The sequence below is a fragment of the Heloderma suspectum genome, chromosome 12 (assembly GCF_057233095.1).
Source record: "Heloderma suspectum isolate Gila_16-S chromosome 12, 16-S_ref, whole genome shotgun sequence".
NCBI classification, from domain to species: domain Eukaryota; kingdom Metazoa; phylum Chordata; class Lepidosauria; order Squamata; family Helodermatidae; genus Heloderma; species Heloderma suspectum.
Window position 1 is genome coordinate 36,734,992 of NC_139469.1, and position 22,314 is coordinate 36,757,305.

General features: G+C 47.8%; 1 protein-coding gene and 1 long non-coding RNA gene across 2 annotated transcripts in view; both read left to right on the plus strand.

Annotated features, from left to right (window-relative positions):
• The window catches only part of LOC146336844 (heparan sulfate glucosamine 3-O-sulfotransferase 4-like), a 130,493-nt gene that overhangs the window by 10,622 nt on the left and 97,557 nt on the right, over positions 1-22,314 (plus strand). The gene's annotated exons all lie outside the window — the stretch shown is intronic.
• Positions 12,608-16,181, plus strand: LOC146336845 (uncharacterized). The gene is made up of 3 exons (XR_014785644.1): positions 12,608-12,838; positions 13,800-13,849; positions 15,614-16,181. It is a non-coding gene; the product is annotated as an uncharacterized LOC146336845 (long non-coding RNA).

The window sequence follows — 22,314 nt, forward strand, 5'->3', positions numbered from 1 at the left end:
TGCTTCATAGTCTGGCTTCCTTCCTACCTGTATCTGAAGACTATTATTGGGCGCTATCAGAGCTGTTCTCTCCATTGCAGTGCATGCGCCTACGTCCATTGTTACCCCCAACATTACATCTCCCTTCCCCGTAGGATTCAGTTTAAAGCCCTCCTGATGAAGTTCTTCATGCTGTGGCCAGACACATTCTTCCCATCCTTTGTGAGGTGCAACCCGTCCCTTGCCAACAGCCCATTTTCCAGGAAGTATAGGCCGTGGTCCCAGAATCCAAATCTCTCTTGTCGGCACCACCTTCGTAGCCAGTCATTCACCCGGAGTATTTTTCGTTCCCTTTCTATCCCTCTTCTAACTACTGGAAAGATGGATGAGAAAACTATCTGGGCCCCAAAGTTCTTGAGTTTCCTTCCCAAAGCTTCAAAGTCTGACGTGATTTCTTCGTAGCTCCGCTTGGCGGTATCATTTGTTCCCCAGTGGATGAGAAGAAAGGGATACCTGTCAGTGGGCTTTATGAGTGCAGGCAACCTTTCAGTTACGTCTCTAATCTGACCTCCCGGGAGACAACATTCCTGGCGAGTCCATGGGTCTTCGCGACATACTTGGGTCTCGATCCCACGCAGCAAGGAGTCTCCCACTACTACCATTCTTCTTGTTGTTGTAGGCCTGGGTTTCATCGCCTCTGTTTGACTGACCTTCAGCCACTTGCTCACTCTCATGCAGGTTCTCCTGTGATTCTTCCTCTGCAGGCTGTCCTCCAGTCTCGCCCGCAAGTACCTGGAATCGGTTCCACAGCTCCACTGCTTCCACTGGTGCAGAGTGGTGTCTAGTTCTTCTTCTCCTAACGGTCACCCTTTTCCAAGGAGTATCCTCTACTCCATTTTTCTTCACCTCAGCATTTCCCACTGCCTCATCTTGCTGTTGCTCTTGAAGCTTCTGGTCTGCCCTTTGCTGCTGTAGTTCCACCGTTCTGTCCAAGAACTCGTCGTGTTCTCTTATTCCCTGGAGGGTCGACAGTCGCCGCTCCGGTCCACTTACTTTTTCCTCCAGCAGTGTGATCAACTTGCACTTGTTGCAGGTGTAGGCCATGTTGTTCTCAGGCAAGAAAACAAACACTGCACACACCTTGCAGGTCACCACCACTGGAGAGTCCTGTCCTTCCATTGCCTCTTTTCCCTTTTTGTGTCTAGCATTGTGATTGTTCTAGACTAGCCTGCGCCTGCTCCTCTACTCAGTAGAGGTTAAAAGCAGAGTCCCACTGGTGTGAAAGTGTGTGTTACGAGACAAATAAATGGAAAAAAAGTTAGTTAAAAAATAAATAAATAAAAAAAAATGTTAGGGGCCTTCCCCTGGACCTCCCCTGCCGAACTCCCCTGGCCAACTCCTGTTTGCTCCTCCTGTGCACTCGCTGTGTTCGCTCGCTCTGTGGGAGCTTGCCTGCTTCTGTAGTCCCTGGACCAGCTGGAGCAGCTTGCTCTGCTCTGCTCTGCTGTGCTCAGCTGGGAGGCAGGAAACAGACGGAAGCTGCTGGGAGTACTCAGGCCACCCACCCCCCAATGCTCTCGGGAGCACCTGGTGAGCTCACAGCCACTCAGAAGGATAAAGGGCAGCCCCCTGGGCTTCCTGCAGCCCACTTCCCTCTTAGCCTCTGTCTCCTTTGTCTCTTCAACCACTGCAACTCCCCTGGCCAACTCCTGTTTGCGCCCCCTGTCTGCTCGCTCTGTTCGCTCGCTCTCTGGGAGCTTGCCTGCTTCTGTAGTCCGTGGACCAGCTGGAGCAGCTTGCTCTGCTCTGCTCTGCTGTGCTCTGCTCTGCTCAGCTGGGAGGCGGGAAACAGACACACACATCTCCTGAACGAGGTGTCTGAGTAAAGGCCCAAATCTTAACATCTCCCCTCCCTCCCTGCCCCCTGCCTGCTTCCCCAAATTCCGCTGAGGCTTCATTCAGTCTGAGCAATAATCCTGTGTGGCTTAAAATATTACTTCTATGTAGTGTCTAAAATGTTGCCTCCACCCCAGAAGGCATTGCTTCACTTTTTCTGTGTGTGCTCCTGCCCAAATGACTCTTTCATTAGCTTGCAAAATGACTTATTTTGGATCTAGTCATGAGTCATGACATAGAAAGCAAATGGGCAAGATGGAAGAACTGGACCCATTTTCTGTCATTAATGGGTCCTGTTTAATGGGTTGGGATAAACAGACTCGGGGGTCTTTTGGCTTTGGCAACCAGAAGGGTTGCATTGTGCAGTGCCTGGTCCTTCTTAATGTGGGAGAGAGTCTGGGCTGGGGCAGTGGGTTTTTCTTCCTGATGGTATCCCCTGATTTAGACCCTTGGCAGTTCCTGTGTTTTGCGGGTGCATCTTGTGTGCTGTGTCCTTCGCACTTCTTATATCTTCACGAAAGACTATTGATTTTCTTGGCTCCTGCTGAGAGTTCTGTATCACTGAAATGGAGTGATTTCAGGTGCTGTTTGTGGGTTGTGGATCTGTTGTGCTGAGACTACTCTGGGCTGCAAACAAAAAGCCGCCCAAATGCCAGGGGAAACTTTCATGGCTCTGCTCTTGTAGCAGGACACTTCCTCATCACTCAAAGCCAGATTATGGCAGGGTGGGGGGTGGGATACACACACACACACACAAATTTCTCCTTTTGAGGTAGGATTTTACACCTACAGAAGGAAGGGGACTGACGGAGGGCTGGCCAGTTGAACCATAGTGTTGGGTGGGACCTCAAAGGTCACTTAGTCCAACCCTTGCCATTGCAAGAAATCCACTGCAACAGCATCCCTGATAGGTGGCCATCTTGCCTTTGCTTAAAAACCTCTAATGAAGGAGCATCCTTCACCTCCCAAGGCTGCTTTCTCCGTTGTCAAGCAACTCATACCACCAGTAAATTTTCCTAAAGTTTAGTGGAAATCCCCTGTTTTGTAACTTGAGTCAGTTGGGTTGGCTTCTTCCCCCTGGAGCAAAAGAAAACAAATGTACCCCATCATCTCTGTGAGAGCTCTTCAGATATTTGAAGATGGCCGTTATACTCCCTCTTAATAATCACTTCTCCAGGTTAAATATACCCAACTCCTTCGGACTTTCCTCATAGGACTTGGTCTCCGTGCCTCCCTGGATGCACATATTTGCCATCCTTGGCCAGCTCAGCTCCTTAGTGAGATCTGTGTCGCCACCTAAGTGCTTGGAGTGTGCAGCCCACCCTTCTGCACTGGTTGCAAAGAGACCCCTTGAATATTCATCGCTTTCTCAAAACCAGACTGTATTTCCTTCCTGGCTGTGCATACATACTCCTTCCCAGGATTCATAGGTACTCAGCTCTTCCAGCCCCTACCCTCTCCCTGGTGCGTGAGGTTTGGGTATGTAAGGATTACTTTCCTACCTTAGCTGAGCATGACAAGTCCTCCATCCCTATGTCTCCAGGACCTGATGGCTGTTTCTGAATGTGGAGGGGGTGCTTCAGGTAATTGCGGCCGCTGCACTGGTGAGGGAGCGCAAATGTGAATTGCAAGGGTCTGGAGTCCTTCCTTCTGTCCTGGGATGTTCAGCACCCCCATGCATGGTGTTCAGTGAGAAAGGGGAAGGATGCAGCTGCCCCAGAACTCTTGAGCAGAGAGGATGGGGTCACTGAGCTTTTAGGACAACTTCCTTCCTAGATCTCCAGGTGCTTCCTCACCGATTTGATGGACTAGAGCCAGCCAAATTTCCCAACTTTGAGAAGATGTGGTGTGTGCGTGCTCATGCAAGCATTCTTGGTTCATTTGAGGTGTTTGGAGCAGCCTGTGGTGGGTCTCCCATGAAGAGCCTGGTCAAGCCCTGATGAATTTCGGGGTCCGATGCCCGTTGGCCATTCTCTAGGCCCACCCCTGGAGAGGCGCCAGCTGCTGGCTACTGCAGACTCAACAGCACATGAAGGAAGTTCTCCTCTTGCCCTTCTTGTGACTAGCCAGCCCAAACAATGTCAACAGATGGGCTCCTGAGTTCTGTGGCCTGATGGTTTGTTGGTCTGCTCCAGCAGTGCATCTCTTTATGCCATATCCACTGTTGGGATTTGAACTGGTGGTGACTAACCACAAAAGAGTTCTTGGGATCGTGGTAGATTGCCTAGTGGAAATGTTAATCTAATGTGGGACAGCAGTGAAAAGGGTAAATCCATGCTAGGGACTGAAAATAAAACTGTCAGAACCATCATGCTGTTATACAAATCTATGGTGCAGTCACTCTTGGAATACATGTCAAAAAAAAAGATTGTAGAGCTGGAAAGGGGGCAGAAAGGGGCAGCTCATTTGATCGGGGGGCTGGAGCAACTCCCCTGTGAGGAAAGGCCACAATGGTTGGGACTCGTTGCCTTGAAAAAAGGCGAGGAAAGAGGACAAGACAGAAGTTTTTCTTCTGTGTCTTATATTACTAGATCATCCATTACTGGTCACCTATTGAAACGGAGCGTGGGGAGATTCAGGACAGATAAAAAGATGATTTCTTCAAACAGTGTATAGTTAAACGATGGCATTTGCTATTCCAAGATGTAGTGATGGCCACCAACTTGGCTGGTTGGCTGCAAAAGGGGATTAGACAAATTCAAGTAGAAGGTTAAAGCTATCATTGGCTCCTAATCACTGGTCATGATGGCTGCATGCAGAGCCAAGGTGCCGTACGTGACCTGTGGCTAGAAGGGACAAAGGGAGGGTGGTGGGGGGCTCTTCAGTCTCTCTGCCCTGCCTGTGGGCTCCTCAGGGGCATGTAGTGGTTCACTGTGGGGACATATCAAAAAGAAGGGCATGGAATGGCCATTGAAATGCCTTGGTTCTTTCCTAATGGCCATAGAAATCATTGGAAGATTTTAAGGACTAAATCAAAATGCCTGCAAGAGATAAATATTTTTCTTGTTCTTAGAAAACAACTCCTAATCAAAACGCTTCCTTGCAGAGTGGTTTTAACAAACAACTCCTATGACCCCTAACACAGTTTCTAGGGATCCTCTCCAAATAGTCAAAGCCATAAGAGTACAATATACAAAAGGTGACTGCAGCCTTACAAAATGTTCTGTAGATACCTTCTCCAAATGGACTACGCATGGGGGTGGGGGCTGAAACTGCCTGGGATAATTCCCTGCTTACAAATCCTCCCCCTGCCCTACCGCAACCTCCCCTTAGCAGCAGCTCCACAGCAAATAGCAAGAGCCCCAGTATTTCTCATGAGTGTATGGAATGAGTACCTATCCAAAAGCAGTCTGGTGCCCTGCTCCCTCCATAGAAATGGGCCCTCCTTCCAAATGGCCACAGGTGGGTTATGAGAGGGTTGTTCAGCCCTCCAATAACACCTGCCAGCTGGGTTTGCATGACATGAGAACCCCTAGTTGGCTGCTCCATATTCATAATGGCGGCTGGCATGCACCGCAACTCCTCAAGGGCAAGTTAATCCACAATGGGCTGCCGTGGTTAGTACTTGGGTGGGAGACCGCCTGGGAATCAGGCCTCCTGCATTGAGCAGGGGGTTGGAATCGATGGTCTTGTAGGCCCCTTCCAACCCTATGATTCTATGATTCTGTGTCATCCAAACCAGGTCACTCTTGTTGGCTCTTAAAATAAAGCACCCAGCTGAGCTGCATCAAAACTTAAAATTTGGCTCCTTGGGGAACTGAGGAACCAGCAAGAGGGGAAGGCACTCGATGTGCCCCAAATCAGAAGAGAAAATATTCTCGGGTGCCTGAAAAACTTTTATTACACCCAACATATTTCAGAAAGGACTTTCCTTCCTCAGGGGCTGCATAATCTTTCTCCAAACATGTCATAACATTTTTTCCAATGCTGCTTCTGTCTTAAAATGCTCCAACACATTTTTGAGTATTTTAAGACAGTCATGGGTTTAGGCAGTGGGAAAGTTAAGAGTCTCATGCAGTTAAGTCAATTAACATGCATTTAGATATGCAAGAAGTAGGGCTTGCTTCCCCCCACCTGGGAGAGGGAGCTTGCTTCCCTCTGGAGAATCTAAGGCCTTTGATTCTCCAAGTGAGAACGGCAGCAGCACAAATTGGTGACACCTTGTATTGAGAGAGGATTGAATCCTCTGCTTTTCATGGCTTTCTTTCCCCTCTTGTTGTCATGGGGACTTCTTTTCCCTGAGTTATTATATTGTGCACTTCAGCAGAAATTTTATTGCTTTTGGGGCTGGTGAGGCTCACGTGGGACATTTTTCACTGCTTGTGGTGCAGTGGTAATTTCTTTCAAATGATTTTTGCTTGAAGTGGTTTCAGTGAATTGAGAAGGGTACAAGTTTGAATGAATGGCTAGGCTTTTAGCACCAAAACCTAGGGAGAGACACACACGATCAAACTTTCTCAAGCATTCACTCTGGATATTATAATTTTGCTGGCACTACGTAAATAGGCAACAGCCCACCATGTATTAACGTTGCCTTTGAAAGCTGCTTTTCTGTCCTCTTTGAAATGTATTGCTTGGAGTCCCTAATAATCCCCAAAGCTTCTTTGACCATTTATTGTACTATCCGGCCACCATCCAAAGTTTTAACCTTCATCCTGTGATTCATACCCGCTGCTGCTTAGTGGCTGTGGAGAACTGGGAACCTGCCTCTCCTTGGGCCCTTGAGAATCAGGAAAGTTACCATCTGGGGACCACTCCTAGTGATGGGCTCACTCAGGATCTTCTGCCCTCTTCCAGGGGGGCAGTTCTTTCTGAGGAGAAGTCTGCTTGTCCTCCTGTTCTCTTGAAACACCCTTTTGCTGCTGGAAATTGGGATTCTGCCATGAACATGGTGACAGTGGGACAAGTCGCAGCTAGCAGGGCAGCCCTTTCTTCCTGTTGCCAGCCTGGCATGAAGACTCAAGACACCTGCTGTCCCTATGACCTAGCCCAGGAGAGCCAGTGAGGTCCAGTGGATAAAGAGGGAGGCTTAGTCTCTCTCTCTCTCTCTCTCTCTGTTCCCCATCTGCAAAATGGGAGTAATATAGTACTATGTGGGACCTTGCATTTAGAGCCAAGCACAGGTATGAAACTGCTGATTTGGAATGGGGAAACAGGTGGGGGGACTGTTATGTCTGCTTCTCCCCCTAGCTCACTTCTCCACTCCTGATCACCCTACTGGAAGCAGCTTTTTGCTCACTCAGAATGGGCCCTTGAACTACTGCTCCACCCATTTGCATGGAACATGCACTTTGAGCCTGTCCCTTCACATGCCATTTGCTCTCCTCCATCCATGCCAGCGTAGGAAGCTGCCTTCTGCGAATCGGACCGTGGGCCCATCTAGCCCAGTGCTCTTTTCTCGGACTGGCAAGAGTTCTCCAGAGGCCAAGGAGCAGAGAGGCCTTTCCCGGCTCTGTGACCTGAGATCCTTCTCACTGGAGATGCTTGTCAGGAATTGAACTGGTGGCCTCCCGCGTGCAAAGTAGGTACTCCGCCGTGGAGCTTTGGTCCCTCCACTTCCTTGCCCCTCTAAAGAACATAAGCAGAGCTGTGCTGGATCAGGCCACATGCCTACCAAGTCCAGCATTCTGTTCTCAAAGTGGCCAACCAGATGCCCGTGGAAAACCAACAACAGGACATGAGCCCAACAGCACCTCCCCTGCCGGCTCATGTCCCCGAGGCGCACTCGATATACTCTGATGCTGGAGGCACTGTAAAGGGTGCTTCCAGGGGAGGGCTCCTAGCACTGATGTTCAAGAAGGCATTGTGCAGTAATTCCACCCTTTTCCCCTTATCGTTCACTGTCATTGGGAGACTTTACCACTTATTCCTACTCCCTGCTTTCTGTTCTTTAACCAGTTACTGATTCATAAAAGGACCTGTCCTCTCATGCTGTGATTGCTAAGTTTGCCTGTCAGGAGTCTTAGGTGAGGGTCTTTGTCAAACGCCTTTTGGAAGTCTTAAGTACACAATGTCTGCTGGCTCATTCTTTTCCTTTTTGTTTTTGTTCTCACCTGGACAAATGTACATTTTCTGAAGGAATCCTCCTTTTCTCTAAAACTTCCTTCTTGCTCATTAACCTGGTTGCGACCTCTTGGACTTGGTGCTACCTTTCCTGACCTGTGGTATGTATTCCGGTTGAGCTTCTGTTATGGTAACTCCCAAACATTTTGGAGAGATTTGACCCTGTTGACTTTCTTTTCAACTTCCTTTTGACTATTCCCTCATTTTAGAGAAGTTTGCTCTTTTGAAGTCAACTTTTATTTTATTTATTTATGTCATTTCTATACTGCCCCATAGCCGAAGCTATCTGGGTGGTTCACAGAAATTAAAACCTCAAGGTACAGTGTAAAACAATATAAAATATAAAAGCTTAAAACTACAATAGAAAAGTACAACCAGAATAAAACCTAGCAGCAATGCAGAGATTTAAAATACAGATTTAGAACAGCAGAGCTAAAAGACTAGAATGCTAAAATGCCTGGGAAAATAAAAAGGTCTTCACCTGGTGCAGGAAAGAGTACAACGTAAGCACCAGGAGAACCCCTCCAGGGAGTTTGTTCCACAGCTGGGGTGCCACAGCAGAAAATGCCCTTTTTCTGGTAGCCATCTGCTTTACTTCTTTTGGTAGGGGCTCCTGGAGAAGGCCCCCTGAAGGTGATCTTTGGGTCTCGGCAGGTATATATGGGAGGAGGTGATCCTTCAGATAACCTGGCCCCAAGTCATTTAGGGCTTTGCATATTAATACCAGCACTTTGAATCAGGCCTGGAAAGAGACTGGCAGCTGGTTCAGCTGGGACAGTACTGGCATAATACGATCTCGTTGGCCAGTCCTTGTTAACAGTCTTGCTGCCCTGTTTTGGACCAGCTGAAGTTTCTGGACCGTTTTCAAAGGCAGCCCCATGTATCACGCATTTCAGTAATCCAGAAGAGAGGTCACCAGAGCATGGATACCTGCAGCTAGGCTCTCTCTGTCCAGATAAGGGTGTAGTCGGTATATCAGCCTAAGCTGATAAAAGGTGGTCTGTGCCACCGAGTCCACCTGTGCCTCAAGTGGCAGTTATGGGTCCAAGAGAACTCCCAGATTATGAACCTGATCCTTTAGGGGGAGTGCAGCCCCCTCCAGAACAGGTTGAACATCACCTAGCTGGGCAGATGAACCACCCACTAACAGTACCTCCATCTTGTCTGGATTGAGCTTCAGTTTATCGGCCCTCATCCAGTCCATTACCGTGCCCAGGCACTGATTCAGAACAGCCACTCCCTCACCTGGTTTTGATGAGAAAGAGAGGTAGAGCCAGGTGTCATCTGCATATTGATGACACCTCACCCCTCTGGATAATGGTTTCATGTAGATGTTAAACAGCATGGAGGATAAAATAGAGCCCTGTGGCGCCCCATGGCATAATTGCCACGGCACAGAGCAATAATCCCCCAGCACCACCTTTTGGAGTCAGCCATCCAAGTAGGAGCAGAACCACTGCAGTGCAGTGCCTCCAACTCCCAACCCAGACAACCTATCCAGAAGGATACCATGGCTGATGGTATCGAAAGCCGCTGAGAGGTCCAGGAGAATCAACAGGGTCGCACTCCCCCTCTCCCTCTCCCGGCAGAGGTCATCCCACAGGGCGACCAAGGCAGTTTCCATTCCAAAGTCAGGTCTGAAGTCTGATTGAAATGGATCTAGATAATCCGTTTCATTCAAGAATGTCTGGAGCTGTCCTGCAACCACCCGCTCAAGCACCTGCCCAGGAAGGGGATGTTGGCCACTGGCCTATAGTTGTTAACATCCTCTGGGTCCAGGTTAGGCTTTTTCAGGAGTGGCCTGATTACTGCCTCTTTTAGAGAGACCAGCACCACTCCCTCTCTCTAGGAGCAATTTACAACCTCCAGGACCCAGCCACACATCCCCTCCTTGTTTGATGTGATAAGCCACGAGGGGCAAGGGGCAAGCACACAGGTGGTCGACCAGACTTGGCCAACCACCTTGTCTGCATCCTTGGGCCTCAATAACTGAAACTCATCCAATAAAACTGACCAGACGGTGCTCTGGATGCCTGTACTGATGGAAGTGCATTAATTGTGGTGTCCAATTCGTGACGAATTTGAGTGACTTGTCTTCAAAGTGCCATGCAGACTCGTCACAGCGAGCTACTGAGGGTTCCACCATTTCTCTCCCTGGCCCAGTGTAGCAGGGCATGAACCACTCAGGAAAGCTCCACTGGACAACACTGAGAAGATGCAATGCTGATGGAAAAGAACTGTCTGTTTGCCCCCCTCACCGCCACAGAGTAGACTCGATAATGAGCTCTAACCTGCTTTTGGTCAGACGAGTTTTCCTCCACCTGCATTCTAGCTGTCTCTCCTCTTGCTTCATTACCCTCAGCTCAGGTGTATACCAAGGAGCTGGCCGGGCTCTGCTCAGAGGGAGAGGGTGCTTGGGTGCGATTGTGTCGACTGCCCGAGTCATCTCTGCATTCCACAGAGTGACCTGGGCTTCGAAAGAGCGCCAGCCATACCAGCAGGAAAATCCCCCAGAGCCCTTTGGAATCCATCGGAATCCATTAGCCTCTGGGGGTGGACCATTTTTATAGGTTCCCCACCCTTGCAGCGGGGAAAGGTTGCTGAGAGTCTAAACTTCAGTAGGAAATGATCCGTCCATGACAAGGGAATAGATGTTAATTCCCCACTTTCAGATCACCATCCTCCTGCCCAGTCGAGAAAACCAGATCAGGTGTTTGTCCTTTTACATGTGTTGGGCCGATGGCATGTTGAGACAGCCCCATGGTTGCCATGGCGGCCATGAAGTCCTGAGTTGCCCCAGATACAGCGGCCTCGGCATGGAAGTTGAGATCCCCCAGGACCATCATCCTAGGGATCCTCAGCACCAAAGCCGAGACCGCCTCTGTCAGCTCAGGCAGGGAGTCTGATGGGCAGCGGGTGGGTGGTACACCAGCAGAATCCCTAATCTGTCCCAGGTACCCAACACAAGGTGCAGACACTTGGGACCCACACTTGAATGAACAGAAAGCCTAGAGAGGGAGATGGTATTCCTATAGACCTTGCGCCCCCCCTCGTCCCTTGAGTGTGACTGCGTTGGATTTCCTTGACGGTTCTCCACTTAAATATGAATAAAATTTGATAGCGCTATATTCACTTTCAAATCAGTTCAACAACACTAATATCTTGCACTGGGTTCTGGGCATCACTTAGGATTAAGTCCAAGGTCACCTCACCTCTGGTGGATATCCCCCCTATAGAGCAGGGGTGCAGAACTGTTTTGATCTCAAGGGCCAAATTAGGTTTGCTGGGGTCCCTGAGGACTGCACACGTGGACGCATGCACACACACCGGGATGGAGGGGAAACACTGACTCACACATACACACTGGGGAGGGTGGGGAGGAAGCTCCCCCACTCCCTTCCCCAGCGACCCTGAGTGGATTGCTTCGTTCACGCTGCCGTGAGTAGCACTGGAGCAACAATCCAGGATGTGCCTGGGTCGCTGGGGAGGGGAGGAGGAGGCTGCAGCTCCCGCCCCGCTTATCAGGGATTGCTGTGGCAGATGCGGGGGTGTGTGTGTGTCTGACGGGCTGACAGAAATGGCTTGGCAGGCCACATGTTTTGTACCTCTGCTATAGAAGTTGTATCCAGAGATGACCGTGCCCCACTGGTTCTCCCCATTCCACCAGGTTTCCGTTACTGCTACAATATCTGTATCCTCCTTTAAAACCAGCTCTCCTTCTCTTTCGTAATCGTACCCCAAAGGGGGTTCGGCTAGGTGAAACAGGATCTGGGAGGGCGAAGACAATGTGTGGGAATGGGAAGGTGATGGAAGTGGAGCTACTTTGGGAATCAAAGGTGACTCGGCCTGGGAAATCTGGAGCTTCCTGGGAAATGGCTCCATAGTGGTCTCATATGGGTTTTGCGCATTTTGATAGCCATTTGAGTTTTGGTGACAAGGAGGAGCAACTCTGCAGCCTCTCTGTGGCCTGTAGTCAAACAGGGGTCCCCGAGGCACTGCTGGCGCTGGACCCTGCTGCTTGTCTTTTGTCTTGCCCTTTGTCAGCTGCCCAAAGGCCATCCGTGTTTGAAAACCTGAGATGACTTGGAGGCAGAGCGGCTCCCTGCAGAAGCCCCCGCTACCTTTTCTGTGAGCGCAGCATTAGTCAGGGCTTTTTATTTCAATCCAGCTCTAAGCTTGGCAGTTCTCTTTATTTATGTATTTTATCTCAGAAGTAGAAGTGGGAGAAAGAAAAACCTTTTTAAAAGGCAAAGCATTTAAAAGCTGGAGAAAGAATGTGCATTTATGAAGAGAAGGCTATTTTTGTAAATCTTATACTTTTCCTTCCCTAGAGTATCTGCAGCAGACTGGTAAATGCTGGGGAAGTCACTGTGTCCCCCCCCCATCCCCCCCATCAGATTTTACATCCTGTAAGCATCAGGGATGGATCATAAACCCCTCGGCTCTTTATGACTTCAACATTACAATCACCAGCCACATTTTATGTAAATGAAGGCATTTACCTCGACAAACTCCTGCAAAGTATGCCAGCATCTTTAAAGAATTTATTTTGCAACATAAACAGGAGAAGAATGTACCTAAAATTCGTGGTATATTTTAAAGCCATGTTACGCCTCCAAGTCTGCATTGTGCTTGTGTGGCCCGAGAGATGTGCAGGGAAAGTGTCCGAGACTCCAGTGGTGGGGAGGGAGGCAGCCAGGAGCTCAGGTCTGATGCTGAGCTCTGGAGCTAGGCCCACGGGGCCCGTGTGGAGGGCACATCCAACGGCTGTTGTGGGGTGTTTTCTCTAGAGGTCTGGGTGATCATTCCCGAGCAAAATTCTGTGCATAGAGTTGCAGAGGACTTGTTCACTTAATAGTTATTCTGAGTATTCAAGCTGCAACAAGACTTGCGGCCAAAGGTTAGTCTGGTTACCTCAGAGGAATACAGGAAGAGGTGGCAGCCTAGTAGGATTCCCTCTCCTTCTCCAGGTTGCCTGCATGGCTAAATCCTGGACTTGTAGCTGGTGCTGGGCACTTGGGACTGATTAGGTGTGTTAATATACTAACCACCCCACCATCTGACAGTCTCCCTTTCTGAGCTGGCAGCAGCAGTCTTGGGTTTGGTCCCCCAGGCCGCTGGTTCTGAGGGATCTCAACTTCCAGGCTCAGGTTGCCTTTTGGGGAAACACAGGACTTCATGGCTGCCATAACAACCATGGCACTATTCCCACCTATCATTGGCTCTACAGATACTCTAGAAATGTCCATGACCTGGGAACATCCAGATTAGATTACTGAAATATGGTGTTGGAATGTGGGGCAAACTTTGAAGACTACCTGGGAATGTTAATTGATGAAAAACATGGTGGCTGGATGACTGATGGGTATCTCTCCACTGGCTTCTTGAAAGTGCTGTGTCTGACCTTTTAAAGCCCTTTATGGTTTGGGAGTTGGGTGTCCTAAAGACAGCCTGCTCCCAAACAAGTGGACATCTTCTGAGGCCCTTTTTGCATGTCCCCCAGCCTCCCTTTGGTGCTTGGGCAACTGGCAGCTGTCTAATATTGATGTTAATTTTTTCTGTGATAAATGGTTAATGTTTGATTTTATTGTAATTCAGGAAGTTGTCTTCTGAATTTTTTGTAAAATTAAGAGGTGAATTATAGAGGTGTTTCTCCAGCCCCTTGATAATTTTGGTTGCCATTTTCTGTACCTTTTCCAGCTGTACGGCACTATCCTTGTTGGGATGTCCTAATCAGAACTGTGCACAGTATTCCAAGTGTGGTGGCACCATAGATTTGTATAAGGGGAGTATGATCTTGGTAGTTTTATTCTAAATTCCTTTCCTAATGATCCTCAACATGGATTTTACCTTTTCCACAGAAACAACTCCAAGATCCCATCCTTGGTCAGTCACCACCAGCTCAGACCCGGTCAGTGCATTTGTGAAGTTGGGTGACCCCCTCCATGTGCATCACTTTATATTTGCTTACATTGAACCCCATTTGTCATGTTCATGCCCATTCTCCCAGTTTGGAGAGAGCCTTTTGGAGCTCTTCACAGTCCCTTTTTGTTTTAACCACCCTAAGTAATTTGGTGTAATCAGTAAATTTGGCCATCTGACTGCTCACCCATAACTGTTATGATGTATGCCTTTTGTCATGCAGGACAACAATTCCTGTAAGGGCATTTTGTGATGTCACTTTTTCAGATGAGTTTTGGACACGTTTGAATAAAAATGGCATCAGTTCTAGTGTTTGCTAACAGAACCCATCCGGTGAAATGGCATACCGTTTATACACATTGTTAGCATATTGCCCTCTTCAGTGTCTGGTCCTCATGTTATCCCCAGAGGACTTGCAAAAAAAAAAAAAAGACTGAAAGATTCCTTTGGGCAAACTTGCACTTATGGGGTGGCGGGTGGGGAGTGTGGCCTGAGAGCGTGTAATGATGTGTGAGGGCAGAGGGGTGTTTCTGTGAGGGGATGCAAGAACCAAGAACGAGACTGTTCATTAGCAGAAAGATAGTGAGTTGGTGGGGGCAGCACCTGGGTGCAGTGCTCACTCCCAATCAACACTGCATGTCAAGAAACACCTTGTTACTTGACGTTGCTTCTCAACAGAAATCAGGAAAAACCAATATGTGCCTCAATTCCAGCTTCTGTGCCCCATCTTTCCAAAGAAAATTCAATATCGAGGGGCCCCATTTCTCTTTAACATCTGACCATCTGACACAACCTGCTTGGACCACTTCCGTTCCCCAGCAAAGCTTGCAAGGTGCATCTCCTGGTTCATCCTCAGCACTGTTGGTGAATAAGCTGTCTAGGAAACACAGGAAAAGTCTGTTGGCTCTGCGATGGTTCTCATGCTCTTCTTGAAGTTGACGATGAACTCTTTTCCAGGAGGAAATGGACAGGCATTGATCCTGCGCTTTTTGCATGCAAAGTCTGTGCTCTCACCTTTTGGATAATTTCCCAACTATTTATTTGAACTAAATTAATCCCAGCCTCATTCAGGGTGTCTCAGCACGTACATCTGACACTCCTAAGCCACTTATTTTCATTAGTTGTTTTACTGTCTGCCTTGTGGTGTGCTATTGGCTGAAGGTGCTTGTAAAAAAGACCCTTTCATCCAGACTGGGGAATAAGGAGAAAAGACAAAGAACTGGGTCCTGGCTTTTCCTAGCATGCAGGAGCCCACTTCCCACTGGCCAGGCTGCATGAGGCAGGTGTGGTGGCTAGCCTCACCTGCATGTAACAGCATCTTAGGACACAATCCTATGGGGATAGGCGGCTGCCTCCAAACTCGGAGGCGACTGCCTATCCAATGCAGGGCAGGAGAAGCATGGAGGGGATCGTTCCCTCCGCGCTTCTCCTGCCCTGCATTTGTGGTTGGACAGCTGATTTCGGCTGTCTAGCCGCGGGAGGGCGGAGCAGGGCGGGGGAGGCTGCTGGATGACACATAGGATGCATCATATGGGCATTTCCACCTTCCCTGCCCCAGAATGCCCCCTGGAAAGCCCCATTTTGGCTGCTCCATGCTCCTCTTCTGAGCACGGAGCACGGAGCACAGGGCCATTCTGTGCTGCCTCCGCAGCCACAGGATTGCTCCCTTAGTCAGGAACAGTTAATGAAATGGAAGCCAGTCAATTCTGAGTAACAGCTGGATTTTGTATTTACCTGCCTTTCTTCATCACAGGAACTCTAGGGGCAGTTCCAGGTGAAACCTGAAACCATCACACCACCTGCTAGAGCCTTTTTGGAATATCCGCAGATCCTACCTCTCCCATCCCATCTCAAGATTGTGAACATGCAAACACCATGACCAAGCTTGGATATAATGTCAGTTCATGGGCCTCTCGTGCACCCACCGCTTCCGCTTTGCATCTGCTTTCATCAGCAACCCAGGAATACTCCGTTCCTGGGTTGTTTGATGCAGTGTGCCAACCTGGAATTCTGGATTGTTGAGGGACAAGCAACCCAGAGTTTTAACCCAACAACAAACCATGGTTTGCTGAAAGCAGATGCAAAGTGGAAGTGGTGAGCAGGTGAGAAGCAGTGTTCATTGCTATAGTCAGTTGTTTTGTGTGAACATAACATGACTTCGGCATTGTCAGCTCTTATCTCCTTTTCTTTCTCCTGTTCCTCACCCCCCACCCCAACCTGCGTTTTGTAACATCTTGCCTGATGAAGAGATCTGGTGATCTCCAAGGCATGCACAGTTTTGTGACCTTTTGGTTGGCTTAATAAAAGTATTACACTAACACAATCAACACAGTTACCTTTTCTTTTTGTCTCACTTGCACGTTAAACATGCATGAATTTGCCCTTAGTGTTGCTGTTCCTCACGCTAGTCGTCTTTGGGGAATGTAAGAGGGTTGAGAAAAGGAGATGTTAGTGATGCACAGACTCCTTTTATGTCTGTGCTTTCAGAGATTCAGGAATCCTTTTTGTTTTTTGCTTTTAACCTTGAGACTATCTTCTTATCCTCATGGTCACTGCAGTCCAGTTCCTGAGATGAAGGGAAATAAATGGAAATTCACAAGTCTCCATCTTGAGTTTTTCCAGAAATCCAGGAAGTGGCAAGACTCTAAACTGCATGTAGCCAGTGTAGGTGTGCAGTGTCATATAGGGTGCCTATCCTGAGGAAGTGCCCTTGCCCCGTTACAGTTTCCAGTGCAAAAAACTCACACTGTTGGCACCTAGCGGGGTGTGGGGAGAAAGCCCGGAAGCAGTGTCTAGAGCCCCTTGGCAGTCCTGGGCACCGCGTTGTGGTTGGTGCCCCGCAGCTTTTGACAGCACTGGCATTGGCTCCACCCCAGAGCCATCTGCCCACCTAAACCAGCCTCCCCAACCTGGCGCCCTCCAGATGTGTGGGACTTCAAGCCCCGTCAGCCCCAAGCAGCATGAGTAATGATCAGGAAGTATGGGAGTCATGGTCCAAACATCTGGAGTGCACCAGGTTGAGGAAGGTTTACCTAAGATGTAAAACATAAAACAACAGCAATTAACAAATCAAACATCTGTTAACATACTGCTGTGCCCCGTGGGGTTAACATTCTGTTGTCCTGTTTGCAAGAAGAGATGTAAAATTTCCAGAAATTTTTTTGAGGCCGTGGAAAAAAACTGGTTTTTTCCTGGAGGTTTCAGAAAAATTGGAAGTTTGGGGAAGATTGAAAAATAAGCAATGCGTATCTTTTTAGCACTTTTAGTCACTTTGTTGCTTTAAGACAGCCTTCCCCAACCTGGTGCCCTCCAGATATTTTGGACTTCAGCTTCCATCAGCCTCAGGCAGCATGGTGAATGGTTAGGAATGCTGGGCGCTGTAGTCCAAAACATTCAGAGGGCACCAGGTTGGGGAAGGCTGCTTTAGGAAAATAAAGCAGCCTTTCTGTTCCTAATGTTATTTTATGGATGACTTAGTTTACTTTTAAAAGTAAACTCAGTTAGTAAATTTGTAATTATCGTCTGAATAGATTCGAACTACATTAAATGACTGCTACAGCACCAGAAACACAGGACAGTATAGCACACAACCCAAGCTGTCAAGAATGTACATTTACTGTCAAGAGTGCTCAGTGGTGACTCTACTCAACTGTTGGGAAACTGAGCATAAATGTCTATCAGTAAAATATGCTTCAGATCAATAATTTTAATAAGGAAAGAAACAACTTACTATGCTGGGAATCTTGCAGAGAGGATTAAAAAAATTTCCCCATTATTTCCAGACATTTTACATCTCTAGTCTTTCTATAAAAGTGTTCTTATTACATAGTTTTAGAAATCATTTTGGGGGGAGTAAAGGCTGAGTAACGATAGATAAATACTTTGCCTTAAATTCTAAAAGAAAATATTTCATAATCCAAAGCTGTTCAATTTTTCAGAAAAATATAAAAATGGTCCTCAGAAACCCCCCGGATTTTTTCCAGATTTGTCCGTTTTTTCCCTGGGCCTTCACATTTCTATTTGCAAGATCTAATTTCTCTTGGAGACTGATGTGTAATGACTAGGACCGCACCAGATATTCTCTTGTGTTTGATGTTTGGGATGAAAACAGTGCTTTGGGCTAGAAATATTTTCCCCAACCTGCTGCATTCTGATGAAATCTTTTGGATCCCGTCACAGTTGCTGCTGCTGCTTTGGTGCCACTTTTTCTTCTGCTTCTAGCTGCTGCTTTTTTCAGCTTCCTGGATTAGTCACTAGGGCAGTCCCAGCCAATTGGCGATCCTGTAGTGAATGGGACAATGTCATGATTGGCTTCACAGAGCCAATCAGATTTATGTTACATGGTGACTTTACTGAAGGCAAAAGGAACCGGTTGAAAGAGAGGGACATGTAAATGAACTGGCGAGCCTTTTCGCCTCCATTGCTGGGAAAGGATGGGAAGAGGAGGGCGCTGCTTTGGCATTGCTGAGTCCGTTTCCAAAACGCAGTAGTTTGGCTTGGCCCTGTTGCTGATGCATTCAGGTGTCCTGTGGAAATAACTTCTTAACTTAGCATGATGTAGGTGTGCCTGGTGGCAGCCCAGTCTCCCTTTGTCCAACGTACAGATGGGATTTTTTTGCTGGTGTGTGTGTATGTGAGTGTGTATATTCCTCTGTGTGTGTGTATGCACGCAAATGCATACATAATTCCCAAGAAGAGCTGCCTTTTGATGGGAGTGGGAGCTGTGGAGCTGCCAAATGCCTGAACTTCCATCAGTCAGTCCCTTTGCTGCTGAAAAGGGTTATGTCTGGTGCTGTGGCACTCCACACGCGAATAGACCAAGAATAGTCAAGGTTCCTTACTCAGCTCTAAATCCTCTGGAAGCCTGAACAAATCAAAGCACTCGTGAGGTATGCCTGGAACCACAACTTCGTTGGCAAAGAAACACCTCCAGACACAGAATGGGCAGATCCAGCAAGCCATGCTGCTCATTCCTATGCAGAAGGGGTTTTATCTCTCCCTAAATGGGATTCTGCATCATTACTCATTGTGGGGAGGTGGCAGCTGGCCTTGTTTAACGGGCTGAACTTTGCAACCTGAGCTGAAAGCTTATTTGTGCCGACTTGGGTCAGATGCTTTATTGCTCCTAAATTGTACTGATGATGTTAGAGCAAATGTTGTTGGGGCCTCCCATTAATGTTTGCTGAAGTTTTCTGCTAAGGGCTGCTTTACACAATTCACCCCCCCCCCCCGTGTGCTCCACAGAAGCAGTGGCACATTGCCCCTGCGTACATACCTGCATGTGCAACCATGTAAGTCAAAGTTAGCAGCAATTCCTGGTATGTGGAATCATTTTTAAAAAGCACTACTGCCTACATCTTTAGTCCTTCTTTGCAAGCAGCAAATGTCTGTCTCCCCCTGCCTTTTTTTTTTTTAACCGAAAGGCTCCAAAATCACTAAATAGACACAAAAAATGTGTCATGGGAAAGCACATTATGGAAATTCTAGTGTTCAAATTCACAAAAATGGTTTCTGAAGCGGGAAACATTAAAACTTCCTTGACGCTGGTAGCTGATTGTCTCTGAACTCATGTTCCCCTATTCTGGGTCAGGGAAACCTGGTTGGATGAAGGGAGAGGAGTTAACCTTTCCCACATGTGCCCACCAGGGTTTCTTGTGCAAGCACCAAGCTTGACTAGATGGGTGGGGCAGGGGGTAGCCTTGGTCTATAGGGATTCCATCCCCCTGGTCAGATTACCTATTCAATAGTCAGCCTGTTCTGAGTGTCTGTACCTAGTGTTGGGCACCCAAGACAGGATGGGGATTCTGTTGGTGTACCGCCCACCCCGCTGCCCAACAGTCTCCCTGCCTGAGCGGACTGAGGTGGTCTCGAATGCAGTATTGAGGAATCCAAAGCTTGGGGACTCTAATATTCATGTCAAGGGTACTTTGTCAGGAGGAGGAGCTCAAGGTTTCATGACTGCCATATCAACCCTGAGCCTGACTCAGATAACATCTGGTCTGACACAGCGGGAAACAGTTTGGACCTGTTGTTCTGTACAGGATTGGGAGAAAATCATTGGGGTGGGGAGAGCCAGTAGTGACTCCATTGGCATGGACAGATCATTGTCTGATCTGTTTTGACCTCCAGATGACCTGTAACCACTGTAGGGTTGGGGGGCTGAGTCTGATGGTCTGCCCCCAGAGGCTGATGAATCCGGATGGATTTCTTGTGGTCTCTTGAGGATTTTCCTGCAGGCTTAGCCAGTGGTCCTGCTGAGGCCCCGGTCTCCACTTAGAATGAGGAGATTGAGCTGTTGAGACGATCCTCCCAAACCTCCTCAGCCTGCCATGTCAGTTCCTTGGTATTTTGAGGAGCTGAGGGCAATGAAGTGACATGGTCAATAGAGTGCAAATGGTGGGAGATTGCTAATGAATACAATACAATGCAAGTTAAAATCCGTTTGCAGTTTTATTCTGTGGTAGAACTGTAGTTTGCCACTACCATTACATCTGCTCAAATGGAGGGTTTTTTGGGGGGGTGTTGTTGTTGTTGAAGGCTGTTAGGGTTGAGCCCTCAAAGGGCTGCCATGACCTTGGAATGTTGCTCACATTCATGCTGACTTGGATGCCATTATCTTGACAGAGTTAGAGATGGGTGGGGCTAGTGAACTATCTAGTCACGTTGTTAAAGATGCCTTTCAGCTTGTGCAACCTGAGGACCTGGATGGCCTGAGGCCCACTGCTTGCTCTTTAGATCCTTGCCCATCCTAGTTTGTGAAACTGACCAGAGCTGGGCTGGGTATTTGGACCTCTGGGGTAGTCAGTGCCTCTTTGAGGGATTGAGGTCCCTCCAGCTTTGAAAGAAGAAGTGGTGAAGGCCCTGTTGAAGAAGACAAATTAAGAGCCTCTGATCTGGGATAATTATCACCCAGTGTCAGATTTTCCATTCATGGAAGGTGCTGGAACATGTGGTGGGCTCTTTCCTCCAGTCTGTGGTGGGTGATACTCATTATTTAGATCTATTACAATTGGGTTTTAGGCCTGATTATGGGATGGAAACAGCCCTAGTCACTCTGGTTGATGACTTATGTCAGAGAATGGATGGGGGGAGTGCAACATTGGTTCTTTTGAACTTCTCAGTGACTTTTGATACCAAGGGGGTATGCCCCAACGAAGCCAGTCAGATTTGACAGTCTGGAATTATGTATACTATTCCCCAACAGATCATCATCATTGTGATCACTCGTGACAAAGTAAGATTGTCTTCCAGAGACAGAGTCTTAGCAGTGGGTCTGCAGGTGGTTGTGAAGGCCAATTCTGGATCCACACAGCCCCCACAGTGAGGACATAGATTTCCAGGTGGAAGGCAGTCACGATGAGGGTTTGCTTGACGTGCCTTCCGCTGAGCTCGTTTCTCCCTTTCACCCTGTACCTGTGCTTCTTCAAAGTCCATAGCGCCTTTAATATAGGCTGACCTCCAGTTGGAACACTCATGGGTTAGGGCTTCCCAGTTCCCAATGCTTATGTTACATTTTTTTAGATCAGCTTTAAGAACATCTTTAAATCTCTTTTGCTGTCCACCAATATTCCATTTTCCATTCATAATTTGGGAATAGAGTAGCTGCTTTGGAAGACGATAATCAGGCATTCGAACAACATGGCCGATCCAGCGAAGTTGATGTTGGAGAATCATTGTTTCAGCACTGGTGGTCTTTGCGTCTTCCAGTACGCTGACATTAGTCCATCTGTCTTCCCAAGTAATTTGCAGAATTTTTCGGAAGCAGCATTGGTGAAATCTTTTGAGAAGTTGGGAGTGGCCTTTATAGAGCTCCATGTTTCACAGACATACAGTAAGATTGGTAGTACAATGGCCTTGTAAACAAGCCATTTTGGTCTCCCTGCAAATGTCCCGATCCTCGAACACTCTACGCTTCATTCGGGAGAATGCTACACTTGCAGAGCTCAGGCGATGCTGAATTTCAGCATCGATGTTGGCTTTTGTGGAGAGATGGCTGCCAAAATAGGAAACAGGAAAAGTGATCAACATTTTCCAGCATCACACCGTTAAGCTGGATTGATGGCGCTACAGAGGGATTGGTTTGTGCTTGCTGGTAAAGCACTTTGGTTATTTTGATGTTTAGCGAGAGGCCGAGCTTTTCATATGCTTCTGCAAAGATGTTTAGGATAGTTTGGAGATCTTCTTCTGAGTGTGCACAGATTACGTTATCATCAGCATATTGAAGTTCTATGACAGAGGATGTAATTACCTTACTTTTTGCTTTCAGCCTACTGAGATTAAAAAGTTTTCCATCTGTTCGATACATGATTTCTACACCAGTGGGAAGTTTCCCTTCAACAAGGTGTAGAATCATAGCGATGAAGATAGTAAATAAGGTTGGAGCAATGACGCATCCCTGTTTGATCCCTGATCCCACTTTGAATGGATCACTGAGAGCCATTGTTATCCAAGATT